The 22,479-nt window shown below is 31.0% G+C and overlaps 1 protein-coding gene across 5 annotated transcripts in view; it reads left to right on the top strand.

The window, feature by feature from the left end:
* LOC139512455 (sonic hedgehog protein-like) overlaps positions 1–22,479 on the top strand; it is a 72,220-nt gene that overhangs the window by 21,458 nt on the left and 28,283 nt on the right. The window contains exons 1-2 of one of the 5 annotated variants that reach the window (XM_071300066.1): positions 7,452–7,560; positions 12,034–12,121. The gene's annotated coding sequence lies outside the window, so the exon portion shown is untranslated. Of the gene's footprint in view, positions 1–7,451; positions 7,561–12,033; positions 12,128–20,276; positions 20,408–22,479 lie in introns of those variants that run through there. The other 4 variants (XM_071300068.1, XM_071300064.1, XM_071300067.1 and 1 more) reach the window with 4 other exon arrangements.

Here is a 22,479-nt window from a genome sequence, read left to right as displayed (position 1 = left end):
TCTGCTCCTTATTCGCTGAGCACACGGCAGTTTCGAGTGAGACAAAAGGATGGTTGGCTCAGAGTCGGAGTCATGTGTCCGGGTAGGATGGTATATCTTACTGTGGACTGTTATCTTATGAACTATGACGTTTAAATGAAACTCAATTTGTCGGTTTTTGTACAAATCAGGCTTCATATTCATATAAGATCATATAACATCTACATTTTCTGGCATTGAATAGCAATATAATTTCCATCTACCATTGTTTAAAATGTTTATACCAACTATGGACTCGTAAGGACTTAAAGCTAAACATTTCGGTGTTGATATGAATATCAATCATGTGGACATTTTTATAAATTTCCTGTTTACAAACCTTTTTCGAAAAACTAAGGATTTTCTTATTCCAGGCATAGATTACCTTAGCCGTATTTGCACAACATTTTGGAATTTTTTATCCTCAATGCTCTTCAACTTTGTACTTGTTTGGCTTTATAAATATTTCGATTTTAGCATCACTGGTGAGTCTTATGTAGACGAAACGCGCGTCTGGCGTACTAAATTATAATCCTGGTACTTTTGATAACTATTTGGACAATGTATGATGTCTTGTGGATGTCTATTATGGTGGTTATTTTTGTCGTTATGTTGTTGTCTCATTGATGTATTTTCCCTCTTCTCCTTTTATTTATACCATTGAAAATAAAGAAAAAAAAATACTATTCCCTCTACATGAATCAGTAGATCCTATTTTTTAAATGTTTTTTGAATCTGAATTATATATTTTATAACGAGTTCGCCGATAAGTCATGAAAACGTTCGTAAACAAAAACAATGATAATCAAAAGCAACTTCAAAGAACCCCAAAAATGAAACATACCTGTGTCTTATTGACTAAAAACGTTATGAATGAATGCAGATAGCAATAACTTCCCATTCATATTATCTTTCTTATTGTCGTTTACAGTGTTTGATTTGTAATCGTGAGGAGAAAATAAGGATGATACATGCTATCTGAATTTTTGGCTCTTGTGGTTAGTTCACAAGTAAGGGGAAGCGACTCTAGTACTTATTATATGTGTAATAAAACCTTTCAATTTCACCAGACAATAGCTTTTGTACTTCAAATATAACTTTATGGTTTATTTTATAACTTTTTTGTTGTCCAAAATTTTTCACACATAATAAACTGATTTCAGCGTGAAATTACGACACTAAGACTCCATCATATTTTAATACATTATCAAGCAATAAAATTTCAACAAATAAAACACAATGTTCCTAGATACGGAATGATATTGACATCTTCCATACGAAGCATTTCAGGTTTATTACCTTTTATGCTATGTATTATTTACAATAAATATTTTCTTTGGACTTTTTATATCCATTGTGATGTATAAAACACAATACATAAACCCCATCTGTACAGAATGATACAGTTACCTTTGTGTAAACATATGGAACTGACTTAAGGTCGTGTAAGTTTAAATATCTGCACCATGTATAAAATCACCATGTACTAACCAAGCATTATTGTCACATTATATATATATATATTTTTATCTTTTATCTTATTATTAATATGAACTAATTTGCACCAAATGCTTAAGCAGGTCTTCCGTATGTATATTAATATTAGGAAATATAATTTGATTAACGATGTCATAGTTGGCATACATTCTGTGTCATTTTGGTCTCTTGTAGAAAGTTGTCTCATTGGTAATCATACCACATCTTTTTTATTTATATTGAATTGTTTTTATATTAGGAATATTTTGAATGGATTTAATTATCTTCCTTAACTTTTAAAAATGTAATCCCTAATACACACTGCACATTCAACTCGCTGATTTATTTTGACTTCATTTTTTAAAATATCTTACGACGTATACGGTGCAGGAAATGCTTACCCTTCCGGGGCACCTGATTTCACTTCCGGTTTTTAGTGGAGTTCGTGTTGTTTCTTATTTATTATTTTAACTGTTGATACAAATGTCCTTTGGTTTTGTGAGTCTTTGTTTACTCCTTGGTTTTGATTGTTATTGTCTTCATGGGAAAAGAAGCAAAAATATTTGTCGTTTAAAGATCATTACGAAAGCAAAGCTCAATGATTTTATTTTTTTTTCTAAAAAGATACAGGTGTTTCCAGTGGCCAATCCAGGAGCGCCAAGAGGCCATAGCCCCCTTTTTCATCTCCAAAATTTATTATATCATGTAGTTCACCATTTGTATATTTTTTTTAGCATAAAATCGTATAAAATATGTGAGCCTCACGTTACTCTGTGGAAATTGTCAGTTTTATGGAATTACGCCCCCTTTGAAAAATCCTGATCCGTCCATGTTTCCGAAACACATTTAAAATGAGTTGAAATCATTTTCGATTGTCAATAGTAATTTGTTTCGAAAACTTTTTTTATACCTTCAATTTTAAGACCAATTTCAAATTAATTAAACGTATTCAAGTTGACACACAGAAAGAATGCGGAAATGTAATGATGCCTTTGCATACTTCTGAAACTTTATTTTCTTATTCGCTCGCTTCTTTATATCTAAATATATTCTTTAACATTAAATTTCAAAATGTTGTGCATTGGTGTATTCCAACGTATATATTCTTATTAATTACCCCTTTACCAACACATTCAAACTCGTAAGTCGAAAATAAACTGACAAGGCTGTGGATAAAAAAAAGACAAACATACAAACAGACGAACAATAAAACAGAAAAAAACAACAAAGAAAAACTAAAGAATGGGCAAAAAGAATCCCACTCAAAGCTGAGGATAATCTATGATGCACCGGAAGAGAAAGCAGATCCTGCTCCACATATACATGTAGCAACCGTATGTTTGGTTTCAGAATGTTTATTGGTTAAAAAAAATTAACGACTACATATATAAATTCATAGAATATCTCACCTATCAGAGGTCACGTCAATAACTGAAAACATGTGTGCGATCCAATGTATTCAAATAACATAGAAGTTATACTAATACTATCTAATTCGCCGTTTCAGAATCTAATGAATCCTGAGTAATATTTTCAAAAGCGTACACCAAAGCGTTTTGATTGGTTTAAAACGTCCTAAACAATCGAAATTCAACCAATGACGTAACGTTATTTTCATTTTTGGGTAACGGACAATGCAATTACCCATAGTCCTTTAGATTCTGAAACGGCCAATTGTTCCAAATAATGAAATGTTCATAACAGAAATTTACAAAAAAACATCAGTTGTTCTTTCCTTTCCCTTAATGAATAACTTTTCGAAAAAAGAAATGTTAAAAGTATTTGAATTTCATAGTAAAAAAAGTAAAGAAATGTTTCACTTTCGACTATTTAGGAAATCCTTCTCTCGGAATCTTGGAACAAGTTTAAACATGATAGTTTGTGCACATTTTGAACAGAAAGTGAAAGTATAGTTTTTGCAGCTTTTATCGCAGTTGTAACTTTCTGCACAAAGTGTTGATATATATTTGCTTCATGTCGAGGCCATTTATAGCTGTCTTTTTTTTGTACGGGGTTTATTCATTGTTGAAAGTCGTGCATTGAACTATAGTTTCTTACATTTATTTCACTTGAACTCTGATGGATAGTTGTCTCACTGGGAAATATTCCTTATCTTGTTATTTTTATATTCATTTCAAATGTCTGTACTGTCACTGAAAAAAAGACCCATTATCTATGATGCAGATGGTTTTGGTTAACAATGACGTTGTTGTGTTTGTGCTGTTTTACAAAACTATTTTTAGAAGTGTGTTTTACTCAGATATTTTAAGTATCTCTTACCAATCTATGTGAGAAGGACAAACTAGATGGCTATCGCATGTTGACCCCAGATGAGAAATATATTGAAACTTCAAACGAAATTAAAATTTAATAACCTTTAAATCGGATTATAACTTACAAAGAAATCGGGTTTTATCTCCAAACAAACCTTAGGGACATTTGCTTTAACACTTTCTGTATAAAGAGTCAATTCTCACAATAATCAAATTTGGCAACAAAAGAAAAAACTTCAGTTAGATTAAATTGAATTGTCATTTTCTTAAAGTACTAATTTCGTTAAATTGGAAATTTGAGGGGATAAGATTGAACATAAGGCGTTGAACGAAATCAATAGCAATTATAGCATTACAATCGTCCATCCACAGACAGGTATTTCAGATATGTCAAGAGAACTTAATTCATTCTTTGATCGTGGATAATTAGTCTTGTAACTATCTATTTCCAAATATGTAGTTGTAACTTTTAAAGTTTTTGTATTTTATAGTAAACTGTTTTTTCATATAAATATGTCTGTACACAAAAATAATCTGACTTTTTGTTGGTCTAACATTCTTAGAATATAACGTCGACTATTTAAAGAATAGATTACATCATATTAATTAAATCAAAATTTGAGTATAAATCTGTAGCTGGAATCAGTCATTTTTGTTTTTGTCATTTTTGTTTAGTTATACTTTATACGCCTAAAATTATCTAAATAACATTTGTCGACTAGTGTTTTACTATTTCATCTTACACTTTCTATGCATTCATTCATTCTCCTTAGAATTTTTCCTTCCACAGAACGCTCAAACCCTAACAAATGGAGGCAAATGTTGTAAAAGCACTTGAGCAACACTTAAGATTTCCTAACCCAAGAATTTTTGCCTTATTAACTTTTTTTATGCAAGCGTCATTCATTAGCCTTCTGTAAACAAAACGTGCGCCTGCAATCCAAAATATATATCCTAGTATCTATGATGAGTTAATTGAATATGAGAAACGCTAGACCCTTACCTCAGGGATTTGAAAATTTAGTTCCTAAATAATTTTTAAATATACAAACGGATTAATAAAAAGAATATGTTATAAATCAGGTCAATACCGAAGCACTGACTACTCACTGCGCTGTAGATACCCACGGGGACTAGCAGTCCCCCAGCTGCAGAATTGATCCACACCTTAATCACAATAATAGTAGACGCAACGGTCTAACACATTTTTTTACTATTGTTTATAATTATGTGATTTTCTTTAAGATACTTAGTGGTGTGAAGAATATTGTTTGTCTTTCAAGATAACCACGATAACACAACTAGATATAAAAGCTTATGTTTTAATATAAGTATAAAGATTAGAATACTGTATTAATGTCATTGTTTGTCTTTAAAGAACAGTGAGAATATTTAACACATATATTAAGATATCTACAAACAGTAGTTTAATTCAGTAACATCATTTTAAAGATAGTTGTACTAAAATGACATCTTTCATTTGCCAAGTGAATGGAGTTTTCTAATATAAAATTTGGAATAGTTTATGCTTGAAATACATGAAACCTTGTAACCTGAAAGTTTTCAGTTAAAATTAATTATTTGAAAACCATGAACTGGTGAGAAAAGATAAGGTATTTCTTTTTTTGGTTAAAATGGGCGTTTGATTATGTTTTATACTAATACAGCATCAACATATCAAGTGAATGCGTATCAAACTATATTTATAATATTTCAATTATAAAGATGACAGTCCCTTTAATGTTGTTACCTCTCCTAGCGCTGTTCAATAAAGCTCATCATCCTTTATGATGGCTCAATTCACTTAAACGATTTTATTGCAATTCAATCAGGTCTATTATTTGGTATGATCGTGGGTACAACTCCACCCATTCAATATTCCATCCATCTATACCTTACAATTCTTAACAATCCCTCTCATCGCTAATTTGTCAAGGAACTCTATGAATTACAGATTATTTATTTTACATACAAAGGCAGCAATAACTTTCAATAATTAGAATTATATTTTCTTTGGTTACAAGACACTTTACATACCCAATAAGATTAGTTTAACGGCTGATTTGATGATAAACTCACTTTGAAGTCAATTAAACTTTGCCACCTTCAGATGTTTAACACATTTCGATTAAATTTATAAAATTTCATTCATTCTTTCTCATTGAAATGTGCCTTGTGTGCGCCTTTTGTGAAACAGAAGGCCATTTTTTCAAATCACTTATTAAATTCAAAAGTGGTTGTATTAACTTTTTATATTGAATTAATGCGCAATTGCATCTGAAACCAAGCACATACCAAAATATCTCTTATAATCTTGACTATAGTGTTTTTAAACATAATTTTACATACTGTCAGTTATTTTAAAAAGAATTAGCCACTACGAGAAACCTTTGGAATTTTTTTTATACATATTTTCAGTAACTGTGAACACTCTCAGATCTGTACTTAAGTGAAGTGGGGTTTTTCTGTCTTTGTATTGATCTGATTTTAACTTCAATTCTCATTTCTATGTAGGAATATTTCAGCACTGCTTTTATATAAATTATTTAATTCTCTCAGTTGATTTGATATTCCAGCATGACGGATATCGTATCTGCTACTCCTTCTGGAGCACCTGAAGTCATCCTGGTTTTTCATTGGGTTCAATAGCTCTGTCTTTTGTTTTTTATGTGGTGTTTTGGGGACTTGTTTTTGTCATGGTGTTGTCAGTCGACTAATGAGAGAGCATGCCCCCTTGTTAATTTCCGTATCGTTTTTAATTTTTAAGTTGGGAATCATCTTTATTTTGACTATGCATCATATCTTTACCTTAACATACAAAGTTACACGTTAGGAAACGCGGGGTAATTTGTTTTAAGTGCTATCACCATAAGTTCGATCCTGCTAAATGTATATGTCAAAAAATATATCTCATATTTTGAGTTATCAAAGTGCAAAACTTTGCACTATGTTTTTTAAACAATTTTACCTGTTTTCATCTCGACACGACAAATAGGGTAGTAGTTGATTCACATATCAGGGTACTTTATTCACCTATCACTCAAATGTAAAATAACAAAAGTACTGAACTCCAAGGAAAATTCAAAAAGGAAAGTTACTAAACGAATAACAAAATCAAAAGTTCAAACTCGTCAAACGAATGGATAACAACTGTCATATTCTTGACTTGGTACAGGCATATTCCTATGTAGAAAATGGTGGTTAAAACCTGGGTTAAAGCTAGCCAAACCTCTCACTTGTATGAAAGTCGTATCAAAATCCATTATATTAAGTGATTTTCAGGTTTTGAAGACGACTGGTATAGTCACAAGATAGTTCGATACCGTGAAACAATGAAATGGGCAACATTGAAATTATTCAAATGCGTTACACCGACTCCAAATCATTATCACAATGCATCCAGTAGTTAAAGAACAATTGATCACAATTATAGATAAAAGGAACCGAAACAAGACCAATATTATGCTAGCATTTACTAGTAACCAAATTTCTTGTTTTTGCTCGATTTAGAACATAAACTTCCTTTTGTATTCTATGTCTTTTCTGACATAAATTCATTCTATTTAAAAATGTCACTTTATTACTGTTTTAACCCTGGAATTTAATCATCCAATATTCAAGGTCCAATAGATACAAGGTGCATTTTTAATGAAACACAGCCTATTGTCACACCCAATTTTATTTAAATTAAACTATGAGTGTGTACAGCATCATCCCACATAACTCTTAATTAATACATGCATATTCATAGATAAGTTTAGGTATAGGAGCCCTTATGACACAGATTGCAGAGGTATGCTTACAATTTTCTGGTACAAAAACTAAACAAACTAGTACAAATTCTATAGAATTTCATTTCATTGTATATTATGACATTTCTAATGTCAAGTTCAAAGTGTTTCCTTGAACGACTATCTAGATCTCAGAGCCAAACATATTATTTGTACTATTTTGTTTCGATTTTGTTATACATGTTCTCCTGATTTATGAGTTTTTGTTTGTGCAAAAAAAAACAACAAAAAAAAGAGGCAATTTGTGGGGTAACAGATTTTATTTTAATTATGTCAACATTGTTTATCTAACTTTGAATTACTTTATTAGGCAACTGGAATAGTTTTTTTCTTTTTTTGTGTTATTGAAGCAGATGACAATCTTCATTTATTATTTAATCCATTTGTTAAAATGATGACATTTTAATCTTAACTCACCATTGTTTTTTGTAACCAAATACATGTATGTTTACAAAATGTGGAATCAAATGACAATGTAACACATTGAGACATTGGAGACAGTGAAACTCAAACTGAAATGTGTAACTTAATGTTTTAAATGAACAATTGTAGAATACAAATATGAACTTACTAGGACTAGTATTTAAATCATATTCATCTACTATAAGACAAATCTCGTTTAAGTGCTCACTCCGTTTATATTTCATGCCAGTAAGATTGGCTTTATCCCGGCGTGTGTCTGGTTATATTTGATCTAATGATGGCATTCAGGGATCATTAGAATACTACCATAATATTTCCTGTTATGTGAGAAAAAAAATGTTCTTAAAAGTATCACATTTCATCCTGTCCAAAATTAAGTTTGTTAGTGAGCTAAATCAACTTATCCCTTGAATACATATTACAAACTTACCCCTACAAATCCATTATAAGTTAAAAAAAAATTGGCAGCTCTTACGTCTTGATACTAGAAGTAATTTTCTGTAAATACATATGCTGATATAACTTTAAAATCATATGGGGAACTAAGGTTTTCCATCCTATACCTCAGATAGTCTAAGTCATTTTTGGCACAATATTTGGAAATTTTGGTTAGTAATGCATTCGACATGAAAATTAACTTGGTCCAGGATTCGAACACCATTCAATGTGCATCTGATGCAACACATTGAAAGCTTTGCATAAATATGTCTTCAATATTAGCTTATTCAAATATGCGGTTTCAATGTAAAGAAACATGTCAAAACATGTTGGTATTGAATTTCTCGGGCAATCCTTACGATAATAAATTGACTTAAAAGTTTTAGGTCTAAACATTACCTTATGTGAGCCTAATTGCAAATGAGATCTGACACATAACAATTGTAATGTAATCAAAAACATGGTCTTTCTTTACAATCTTAAAATTGTATTGCGGTCCCTAATGAAATTCTCAAAGGATGATATTGAGTATATTTAGTAATTTGTAACACCGGAAGTAAATGAGATATGACGTATCAAACGAAAGATTCACGTCTCCAAAATAACACTGTAGTCAAAAAATCCATCTACAATGAAAAGAGGCCAACACGTCCTAGCTTTTAGAAAATCTATTTTTTAACAATTTCATTTGTTTTGTTTTGTTTTTCGATTTTGTTTTAATAAAATTAAAGGTACCAATTTTCTTGCACAAGATGCGCATTTCGACAATACATGTCTCTTCAGTGATGCTCGTGGCCAAAATATTTGAAATCCAAAGCTTATATAAAAGATGAAGAGCTATAATCCAAAAGGTCCAAAAAGTATAGCCAAATCCGTGAAAGGAATCAGAGCTTTGCATGTGGGAGATACATTCCTTGATTTATAATAATTTCTATCATTTTGTAACAGCAAATTTTAATAACACAAAAAATCCGTATTTTCATGCCAGTACCGAAGTACTGGCTCCTGGGCTGGTGATACCCTCGGGGACTAATAGTCCACCAGCAGAGGCATCGACCCAGTGGTAGTAATAAAATTAACGGTACCAATTTTCTTGCACCAGATCCGCATTTCGACAATACATGTCTCTTCAGTGATGCTCGTGGCCAAAATATTTGAAATCCAAAGCTTATATAAAAGATAAAGAGCTATAATCCAAAAGGTCCAAAAAGTATAGCAAAATCCGTGAAAGGAATCAGAGCTTTGCATGAGGGAGATACATTCCTTAATTTATAATAATTTCGATCATTTTGTAACAGCAAATTTTAATAAAACAAAAAAATCCGTATTTTCATGCCAGTACCGAAGTACTGGCTACTGGGCTGGTGATACCCTCGGGGACTAATAGTCCACCAGCAGAGGCATCGACCCAGTGGTAGTTATAAAATTAACGGTACCAATTTTCTTGCACCAGATCCGCATTTCGACAATACATGTCTCTTCAGTGATGCTCGTGGCCAAAATATTTGAAATCCAAAGCTTATATAAAAGATAAAGAGCTATAATCCAAAAGGTCCAAAAAGTATAGCAAAATCCGTGAAAGGAATCAGAGCTTTGCATGAGGGAGATACATTCCTTAATTTATAATAATTTCGATCATTTTGTAACAGCAAATTTTAATAACACAAAAAAATCCGTATTTTCATGACAGTACCGAAGTACTGGCTACTGGGCTGGTGATACCCTCGGGGACTAATAGTTCACAGCAGAGGCATCGACCCAGTGGAAGTAATAAAATTAACGGTACCAATTTTCTTGCACCAGATCCGCATTTCGACAATACATGTCTCTTCAGTGAAGCTCGTGGCCAAAATATTTGAAATCCAAAGCTTATATAAAAGATAAAGAGCTTTAATCCAAAAGGTCCAAAAAGTATAGCAAAATCCGTGAAAGGAATCAGAGCTTTGCATGAGGGAGATACATTCCTTAATTTATAGTCATTTCTATCATTTTGTAACAGCAAATTTTGATAACACAAAAAATCCGTATTTTCATGCCAGTACCGAAGTACTGGCTACTGGGCTGGTGATACCCTCGGGGACTAATAGTCCACCAGCAAAGGCATCACCCCAATGGTAGTAATAAAGTGAACGGTACCAATTTTCTTGCACCAGATGATATGATAACATGATATCCTGATACTAATGCATCGTTGACGTTCTAAGCTGTTGACTTTTGCTCTTTGTCATTAATTATGTAGTAATCTAAACATCCTCCTAAATTGTATCAAAATTTGGGCTTTGATCTTAGATAGTAGCTTTGGCTTCATTACAAAACTTTTAAAATACTAAAGCTTTTCGACCTCAGGAATAGATTACCTTAGCTGTATTTGGAAAAACTTTTAGGAATTTTTGGTCCTCAATTCTCTTCAACTTCGTACTGTATTAAGCTTTTTAAAAAAAATTTAATCGAGTGTCACTTTTGAGTCTTTTCCCTCAGTTTTGGTTGGTTATCCCGATTTTGTTTTTTGTCCATAGATTTACGAGTTTTGAACAGCGGTATACTACTGTTGCCTTTATTGAGGACGTCACGTGCTTCTGGCGTAAATACAAAATTTCTATCCTGGTATCTATGTTGAATGTATTTACATGTACTATTACTAATACGTTAGAACATATACTGTAGAGTGGGAACTATTCAATATTTTTTAAATGTCTGAGCCCATAGACATTTTTTCGCTGTCTTCGTAAAGCATTTTAGGTTAAATACGGTCTTCGACACAGAACCTTTGCTCACATCGAAGAGCAAGCTATAAAGGGTCCAAAAAATACCTAGCGTAAAACCATTCAAACAGAAAAACCAATTGTCTAATCTAAAAAGAAAAACGAGAAACGAGAAACACAACAGTTTTTTTACGAGATTTGAACTTCGGTAAACTACTATTGCTTTTACTAATTTTATTTCATAGTACAACATCGTGAATGATATTACGAAAATATTGTTCAACATAATCAGTTTATTAAGTTTTACGTTCTTTTAAGAATGTCTGAATTTAATAACTTCTCATAGTCTCGATTAACACATTACGTGGCAGTTTCATTACATTGAAATAATATCTCTTTACGTTTACTAAAAATTTTCACGGGTGTATACGAAAACGGGATTCATAATCGCACAACGGATGACAAATAAATGTTAAGCGACACAAAGGCTGAGATTGGTCAGTCAGTGCGCATACAACTAACATTACAGTCGCGGTGACAGTATCTGTGTTTGATAATGGTCATTTAGTTAATTATTTATCAAAAATGTTCCACAATTACTAAGAATATGAATATGTTTAATTTTCAATGGTCTATGTTTAGAAAGACTACCAAACTGTATATAGTATTTTCTCGAACCATATCTGTAAGGGGTATTTTTTTTTCTTTCTTTCTATCGTAATGAGTTAACATCAACCAAAAAGGTACAGTTGTCTCGTCAGCCATTTACAAACAAGTGTTATGGCATTCTATATATTGAGAGATCTGTTACATATCAATATATTCGATAACCAATTACTTTTCTCGGTGTTAAGTAAAAATATAGTTTTACATCATAACCCGACAAAATATTTATTGCATTTTTTCTTTCAGACTAGTACCACGTTACAGGCACTATGATATATGATTAAGATATTGTAAGATCAGAGTCGGTGATAATAAAAAGATTGGGATTCAAAGGGTACAGGTTTGCTTTATTTCGCTATTTTATGCAACTATCTTAAAATTATTGTCTACAAACACTTTTATGTTAATATCATACTTATCATTCACAGTTGTTATTGATATAATTTTCCATTAATATATGAACATACCTTTTACGACGGTATAAATGATATTTCATTTTGTTATAAACTGTCTCAAAGGGTGTGAAGAAAGGGAGATTTTGTACGCAGAATGGCGGCTTAGTAGAGACTTCTTATAATAAATAGACAATAAAACTTTGCGGTTCTGATTATACTTTTTTGAATTATACAGCGCTAATGTTTTAATCTCTAGGGGCTTGCAACCGTCTGGTACGAAATTATTAGCGACTCGTTCCTAAAATAGAATGATGTTTTACCATGTGTGTAAGTAAGCAGCAATTGGTCGGTCATTAAGCTTCCGGCGGTTACATTTTTATCTGATATTCAATAATTAACTGTGGGCCAATATCTCTGTTTGATTTTCGTAATAAAATTAATTTTTGTTGTTAAATTGATGGCATCAAGTGATTTCTTTTCAATAGGGAAAATTTGTCGCTAACAAGTCTCGACGTTTCAGATACATATCGCATTTAGCCTAAACGATTTTGGTCATAAATGTCATGTGTAAACTTCGTCAAGTTATCCCAGACAACACTTATCCGTGTGAAGCAGTCGTATTTACACTGTCACAACCTTAAAGCTCAGTAAATATTACATTTAGTTAATAGACAATACTTATTAAGGGTAAAGCCGGTTATATTATCTTAATAAAGAAATTATTGTGAAACTGTTTCAATTCACCGTCATAATATCAAAGAGTTTGAATAATTTCCTTCAGAGTGTAGCTAGGTTATTGTGTTTTTATTTAAAACTAATGTCTGGGCTCTCAAAATACGTATTGCCTTTTTTTTCTCCGTAGTCCACCTAAATCGTCTGGTGTTCATAAATGTTGTCTGCTTGTAACACTAGAATAAAGCAATATGCATGCACTGGTAATGTGTGCGTTTTTTCTTAAGTGTTCTAAGAAATTTGTATTTAAGCGTGACATTAAATGACTATTTTCTATTCTTTAATCTTCAGCTCAAAAAGATTCCAGTACTTTAGGGTTTTCTCATATCATTTAACATCATACTTCATCACCATGTTTACATTCATAGTATGAAAGACCAATTGCAATTTTTAACAGTGTAATATTCTGCATATTTGAAATTTAAATAAGCGGGTTAAGATTATGATTAGTATATATATACATTTTTGTTCTATGTTAGCATTTAGATAACAGATGAATCACAAAAAAAGTTCATATTATTTTTTAAGATAGAATACACGTGGATAAGTTTGTACAGTGCACTCTGTCAGACCCTTGTTATGTATGTTTATTGATGTCTACCTGATAATTATCTACATCATAAAAGTCGCATCGTTTTATTATCATACTTTCATTGAAGAGTGACCTATTTTGTCATTGAGAAACAAATATCGTATACTCGGTTAATTTAATAAACAAATAACCATATTTGTTATTGGACGATGAAAGTCATTCACTGTTCACATGACAAAGTAAAGCTGCGGAGAAAAGGCTTCATTGATGGTGTTATATGAGCAAAAATAACTCGCATAGAACCTTTTCTCAACAATTTTCGACTACGATAGGTTTAATGGTTCTTTAAAGTCTTTTTATGTATTCCCAATTTATTCGTTCGTTTCACCTTCTACTATTCATTTACCTAATGAAGAATGAATGAGAAATATAATAGTTTATCATTTATTTGTCAGATTTGACTATGGAAATATAAATTGATTGTTTTTGTATTTTTCAGACAGAACATTTAAAATTTTAGGGAGAAAGTTGATTTTGTTTATCTTAATAAGTTGAAAACATTTAAAAACAAAATGTGTACGGACTTTCTATTGTGTTATACAGCAGAATTGATAGGTGATACAGGGACCTATTTTACTACATTTGAAAATGCTTGTACCAAGTCATGAATATGACAGTTGTTATCCATTCGTTTGATGTTTTTTATCATTTGATTTTGCTATTTGGTTAGGGACTTTTTGAATTTTCCTCGGAATTCAGTATTTTTGTGATTTTACTTGTTACCTTTCGTTAAAAAAGCAACGTAATTCTTTGTTTGGGAATTGGACAATGTTGGCCGAGTATTTCTCTTTTTGACTTATAACATGCTTTCTTAAGTTCTGTGTTGATAAATTTAAAATGGTATAACTCCCCAAAACAAAGATGACCTTACGTGGATTCTGCTATTCTTTTTTTTTTTATTATTCCATTTCGTCCTGTTTTATCCTTCTTGTTATTTATTTTTTTTATGTTTCGGGAATACCACGACTTTTTCATAGCTCCTTGTCCTCTATTTGAATTTCTACAGCTTCAACAAGCATTGTAAGCTATTAGGTTTCAAGTTGCAAGAAAGTAGTAGACATTTCATGTCACAATTATACATTATCCTAACAAATGTTTTGTTCAAAAGAAATCAACATATCTTTGATTACATATTAGAGCACACTGGTTGGAAGTTGGGTATTTCAAAATCAGGTGCTACTGATTTTGGTAACTTGGCAAATGTGCCCTCCTATCTAAATATCATATTTTTTTGTATTTTGTATTATTCAAAAGAAACGTTTAAAAAGGGTTCTACAGTGATCAAAAGTCAGTAAACTTTCATTTGATACCAAAACGTTCCAAATTATTTACTTATTGACAGCTATGAAAAGCAACTATATTATTTATAATATGTACTACTTTCTCGTATGTTTTTGTCTGGCCGGGTCCATTCAGTGATTCTATACCTTCAGCGTATTTGATGAAGGTGAACACAGATAGTCACTTTCGTCTTATTTGTACAATATTGCATTTTGATTTCTTAAAAAAAAAAATTATCATTATTAAGTTTTGCAATCCATACCCAACACCCGTGCTGATATACCTTAAATTTATAGTTCATGGGGTGTGAATTGCTCCGGGATCAAACAACTATTGATTAAATAAAACAATAATATACACTACTTAATTATTTTAATTTCAGATAAACATCGTCTTTATACGTTTATCAATAAAATCTGCTAATGAAAGTGACCATGCACATTTTTGTTCATGGTAAATTTAGTCATATATTTTCTTCAAATATTTAAATTATGAATTAGCGTGTTGTTAATGTGTTAAATGCAAGTTTATACAAAATCGTTATGATTAAATAATAAAACTCAGTATTATTTGTACAAAGGAAAATCTTATACGAATATTTCTGTTAAAACCCTTAGACTGATACTGATCGAAACAACTTTGTCTACAATTAGAAAACAAAAATAGAAATTATTGATAATTGATAAAAACATTTATGATGTTGATGATGTTGATGATGGTAATAGATTGATGTTTAACGTCAGGTGGCAAGTATTGCATATATTTCAGGACAAGAATATTTGAATGTGAATTGAATATGAACCCTGTTTTATATCTGACCGACACGTGCACGTTGAGTTGGAATTTTAACATATTCGTTTACGAGTAATAACTCAGCTAAAATACATGTCGCTCCTATACAGACATATCATTCTAAATTCGAGGTAATCGGCATTTACTCTTATTCATAAATGCTGCGTGCTCAGCGTAAAACAAGTACATAGCATTTTTGTAGGCTTTTGATTTAACCCACAACCTCACGCACTCGAGGCAGCATGCTGCCATATGATCCATAAGGCGGTTAAAATAGAAATTATAAGCGAGAAACTGTACCAACATGTTGTTTTGGTAATGTTAAATTATATTTAACCAACTGATCTGATGATAGGGTTGAAGTATTATATAACATCTCTGATATATATATAGAGACATTATTGTTGGTATGTCAAGAAAAATGTGGTTTTATGCGATCCAAAAGAATATATATGGAATTGCATGTTGTCATTGATAAGTAATAATTATTTTGTAATACACTCACTGTTAAAATTTTTAAATGTTAATTCATTTATTTGTTAAAGATTAATGCTTAAAGTTAAAAAAGCTCAGTTTAAAAAGTAAAATCACAAAAATAATGAACTCCGAGGAAATTTTAAAACGGAAAGTCCCTAATCAAATGGAAAAATCAAAAGCTCAAACAGATCAAACGAATGGATAACAACATATTCTTGATTTGGTAGAGACATTTTCTTGTGTAGAAAATGGTGGATTAAACCTGGTTTTATAGCCCTCTCATTTGTATGCAAAAAAGGCAAAACAAAAATGGAAATGCATATACATTACCTATATTTTCGGCTCATTGCTGGTACCATTACATCAGAAGGCAAATCTTTGTTACAGATATCAATTGAATTGTATATATTTAGTCACAAATTGTGTGATTGACTCAGCTGCTGTAGCTATACCCTCACATAAAACAATTTAGTTTTCCTACTTATCAATTTTGGGATCCTCTGAAACATTTAAGGCTTATGGACCGGTATAGCATATACATGTCCTTAATGATTTGTTTAACCATGCTTTATATATTATATAAATAGATTGAAGGGATTTGAACATCGATAATCCAGTATGCTGTTCTAATTTATGTATAAGGCGACCTTAGTGTAGATCGTACACGAAACTTTTTCTTTGCCGGAATCCCATCTACCTTTCCTAGTTAATTTTTATAATTTTATGCAAATATTAACCATAATCATATTCATATGATATGAGCAACATGACGGATACCGATAGTGAAGAGAAAATTGTGTACACTATCAGAGCACATGTTTAATAACTGTTCATGCTAATTCTTAAGTATATTGTTTTGTGGGCGACTATTGGTTATCTTTCCGCTTTTTCTTTTAGTTTGGTGTTGGCTGCCTTTTTAGTGATGAAAAACAGTAATTTTCCATGTTTGAGATTTTTATTTTGCCATTTGTTAACTTTTATTCCTTTTATTATTCTTTGGTTATTCTCATCGGATTTTGTCTAGTGCTTAGTCCGGTGCTGTGTGTGTTACATTTTAATGTTGTGTCGTTGTTCTCCTCTTATATTAAATGCGTTTCCCTCAGTTTTAGTTTGTTACCCCGATTTTGTCTTTTTTCCCATAGATTTACGAGTTTTGAACAGCGGTATACTACTGTTGCCTTTATTTAGAAGCTAAATCTTTAATTTGCTTATCTCAATTCATCTTGGTTATTTATAATATTAGCTTATGATAACAAGCAGCTAAATCTTTTACATTGCTAAGCAAAGTGCCGTTAATAATGTTACTCAAAAGTAATAATTTTAACTTCAATGTGACGTAATACTTAACATAAAGGATGTGACACTGCAGTGTTGAGGTTGAACTGTATCATCATTTCTGACTTTATATTCGTAAAATTTAGATTTTATGTTTACAAGACGATTATAGGGTATTTGATACTAAAGTGATCACCGTTAGCTGAAACAATTTAAAATGTTATCATTTGTCAATTTTCATTTTAACATAATAAAATCTAACGCCATAAGTATTTTGCATGACTGTATTCATTTCAGAAGGTACTGGTTAAGATAAATGACTAAATTTAGGTTTAATTAAATCTCATAGTAAAATATCAAAGTATTTGTTTTATTTTTGTGTGTTAGATTATATCGTTGATGTTAGATTTGATAATATTTTAATGAGGTACCCACCCATTCAACCTACGAGGCAAATTTTGTACAACTGAGTAATCGGACCCTTAGATATTTCAGCTAAATGTAAAATCGTACTAGGATACTTACTTGCCAGTTCAATAAAAGTTTATTTACAGATTTTATTTTGTTCTTTTTAAAGTGAAAGTAAGGAAAACCGAATAAAAGTACTTTAACTGTATATGAATTCATTCAGGGCTTCCCCATTGGTTAAAAAATTAGCCTTAATGGTATCATTGAGAGATAGCTTTAATGATACTTGTACCAAGCGTTTCATTAGATCTATCATTGAGAGATAAATCTAATGATACTTGTACCAAGAGTTTCATTAGATCTATCATTGAGAGATAAATCTAATAATACTTATACCACGAACGGTATACAACTAGGAAATGTGAGCATTTTCTGTTTTTTTTTTACTAAAAGAGTCAACCTTTTACAGAAGATTTGTAATGACAATTCAGGTCATCAAAGGTACACCAGACCAAGTGCATGAATATGACCATATTAATGATTTAGTACTTCATGTCAAAATATAATTCTAAAAAGTGTTGCACAGTAATCAACGAATGCTAAGGGGTAGAAAATGTGTGTCGGATAATACAAAAGTTTGCTGACAATAAAAATATATATAATAATTAGTAAAATAATGACCGAATCTATTATTTTCAAATAAATACAGAAGCACTGGCTAGTAGACTTGTGATGAAATGGCATCTTGTCTATGATTATGCTCTTGTAGTTTGTAACCTTTTTTGTTAAAATTTGGTTCTAGATGAATGATATTGTTTGGCTAATTAATACCCAGAGTGTCTTATACGTAAGAATAAATAAAAGCTTGCACCAACTTTTTTCTATATATCTGGTCCTTACTAGATACAACTGCAGATTAGTTTTAAAAAAGACCAATTTTCGAGACCCGTTTTTAAAGAACTATTAACATGTTTTAATCAATAAAAGGATATATCATGTAAGTCAAATGATGTTTCGTGTAGCTAGTATTTGCATTCTTATATTAACACCCAAAAATTGCGTTTGAAAGTCTATCATAATGGATTAAACATAAAACATTATCTCGTTTAGTTAATATTTCCAAACCATAGGACTTTAATGCATTTAAGAATATTGGTATTAGCGTAAAGGTTTTGACTCCTATTTGTCTGCTTCCTGCACTTAAATTTGAAGTTAACACGGTATCTGTATAAAGTTTAACTCAGCACAGTATGTTATGTGAATGTGTGTGTGAAAACATATTGATTCAATTGTTATAATCATCTCTAAGCCCGTGTGCATTATTACAGTGCTACCATTCTTAATTAATCGACGATGAAAGCCAATACTCTACTTATGATATCGTTATAATATCGATGACCGAGCGGTCTCATGACCAGTTCTCAGTATTGAGGCGGTTGTGTCGTTGGTTTCTGAACAGCTTCAGTTCAAATCTCGTTGTGGGAACAATAGACATTTGCAAGCGTATAAATGAAATTCCAACATGCTTAGTTTAAAGTCCAAAATAAACGCCTGGCATAAGAATTTTAAAAATATGATCTATGAAGTTATGGTGAAAACATAGTATTTTCCGATATCTGTTTATTTACTCATATTTGATTTTAGATTAATGTAAATGAAATTATCCTTATTTTAAAACAAGCTGCTTTATGTTTCATCTTTAGGATTTGATTCTCGAAAATCTTTGCTGCTATTCGTTGTAAGCTACAACTATAACTTATATAAATTATTGAAAGTATTAAACTCCATAAATCCATAGGTTAACCGATCCAATCATCTTAATAGTAAAAAAAAATGAGATTGTTTAGCATTGTAATGAAAATTCGTTAAATAATAAAAAGGACTGAAAATTTATTACAAAAACTATTACTTACCATTTGACAAATAATATGTGAAAACATTTTTAAATTAAAATGCAAATGCAAAATGGCGGTGATATCAGGTCCATCCGCATTCATTGTTTTGGTATTCGACCCTCTCTGAAAATTCGAGTTATTTGGAACGAACATCTTTATTTTATTACACAATTGTTAACCTGTAAGTTAATTTACATATTTGTATATATATACCTTGTATTGGTTTACTTAAAGTTTAACTAACATTGTTGGGTTTTTTTTATTTTCGTGCTCATATTTAAACAGTTTTATGGACTTTGTGTACAGGTGAAACTAAACACGCGAAATGTTTGTCGTATGTATACATATGAGACTAGCTACTAATGTCAGCTATGAATCTGTCTTTTTATCAAGAGCTTTATTAAACTGAATTAAATTTTCTCACTGTAATGTTACATTTAACAAATTATAAATTAAGCTTTATTCGAAATATCATATTTTGAAATATCATACGGTGTGAAAAATAAAAGTACGCAACGTTTTGAAGAAGGCGTGGTGACAAAAATTTGGTATCAATTGCCCAGATTAAACACTCTACTAAATCGATTAATTGATCAACTGACCGCCTGTACACAAGTCAACTTCTGTGTTTACCAACCCAGGGTAAAATATTGCACTCTTATCGTAACCTGATCAAATTTTTCCTAATACTTGCGGATTTACCGTTGTAACGGGTAGATCGTGAGAAAAAATTTTTGTTTTAACTTTAAACAAGGGATTTATAACTTGTTAAGGTAAGATATGGAGATTATCACTTGTTTTCGATTATATCTTTTGTAATTTATTACGGTGAGAGTTAAGATCTGAGCTTTTGTCAGTTGATCTTTCTTAAAGATATAACATTATCACGTTCCCTCTTTTGTTTTAATTGAAAATAACTTTGATTCTTTTTTATTACTTTACATTCCTATTTTGAAGTCCATTGTTTTCTTTTTTCAATATTCAGTTAGCATTGACCTCCCTATTTTAATTGGAAAATCTGTCGGGGTTGTTACTCTTTTTAGAAGTAATCAATTTAAATATTTGCTATCAAAGTACATGCAACATAGCATGCATTCATCGAGTTGCACTATATGGGAATAGTGTTTATTGAAATCGGTACATGATATTTGAAAATCAACGGAAAATAGAAATACTGTTGCCTTAATTTAATGCTTTTACATTTTTGGACTGTCTTTGTTTTAATCACGACCAAAATATAGTAATTGAAAATTAAGTTAGTTTTGAATTTGATTAAACTATTAACTAACAATAAATCAAATCGCATGTCTACTAAACCTTGCTTGCTGCTTTATGGATTTCAAAATAAGGTATACGCATTTAGCCTTCCAAATATTTGGCATCGAGCTATTGACGGTTATTCTAGTTTTTAAACTACTCATTTATAATCGGTATGTCCTCACGGTAAACTATTCAAACGTGTTCAACATTTCTCAGATTTCAAATTGTAGTTATTTTCTGATAAATCATGTTTAAACTTGAATTAAACGTATCTGTAAGTATCTGAACAGTTAAAAATATGTGGGTAGAATCTGAAGAGGTCGTTCTTTACAGTACTTGTCTTAAGAGTCCAAATAAATGTAATTCATTTTTTTTAAGGGGAGGAATTTTAAATCATAATTCGAAAACATTTCCATGGCAACAAACAGAAGACGACGAAAAGACAAATATGTTCCCAAAACATTCCATAGTAAGCTAAAGACTGTGAAACATGAACCTAATAATAAGCATTGAGAGTGGTCTCATGTTCTCTGGAATAGTCTATAGATCCTGCTACAATAGTGTCTTCTGTCGTATTGTGCATGATTAGTACAAATTCGGTGATTGCTTCTATCTAATATTGAGTCTTATTTGGTCGATTTTTTTTTACAAGTTAACAATATTATTAATTATATACTTTATCATTTCTAGAATCATTATAGTAAAGATAAATTGATGAGAAATTTATGATGTTCATACCCGATTATCTATTAAATCTTAAATTTCCTTAAGCTAAGGACTCAGTTAGAAATGAGCGTCACTGATGAGTCTTATGTAGACGAAACGCGCGTCTGGCGTACTAAATTATAATCCTGGTACTTTTGATAACTCCTTAGACATAAAAAAAAAAGTGCTGACCGTTTCCAAAAAATGACGAAATGTAATACAATTGGCATCAATATTTAATTAAAAGTGTATCAATTCTTATTACTTTCACTCATTCTAGTATCAAGAGACCAGTTCAGAATATTAAAAATTATCCATGTGATCATTTATGCATATGTGTGTCATTGTCAAAGGTTCTAAGAAAGATTTCATCAGCATTTTACATACTGATATACTGATGATTTTCTTCATAAATTATGCCATTTAATTCGTGTACTTTTGGGGAAATTTGTGAATGACCCATAATGATCAGTCTAATTATATAGGTTATCATTACTTGATGCAAAATTAATCAGGCATAATGCGACACGTCAAACAAATGAATATAATTACAGATTGTCAAGTTTTAAATTATTCTTGTAACAATTATTCCAACAAACTTACAAATACTTGTATCAAAGAGTTGATGGTTACATTAAGTATGACTTTAAATTTCACAAAACGATTAGAGGTAAAAAGATAAGTCCTTCATAAAAAAAATATACATTGTATGCGACTACTAGTATAGTTTATACCATCAATCAGAACCGAAAGTTGTTCACTAAAACCATTTTTAATATACATCTTATTGAAGTGAGACAGCCCATATCGACGAGACAGCGTCTATTAAGTGATCACTACCTTATAAACATTGAGGTTAAGGCAAGGTTTTGATCTCTCA

This window comes from Mytilus edulis, chromosome 2 (genome assembly GCF_963676685.1).
Source record: "Mytilus edulis chromosome 2, xbMytEdul2.2, whole genome shotgun sequence".
In the NCBI taxonomy this organism is placed as follows: domain Eukaryota; kingdom Metazoa; phylum Mollusca; class Bivalvia; order Mytilida; family Mytilidae; genus Mytilus; species Mytilus edulis.
Note: the sequence above shows the minus strand (reverse complement) of the source record. Positions and strands in the feature narration are given on the sequence as shown.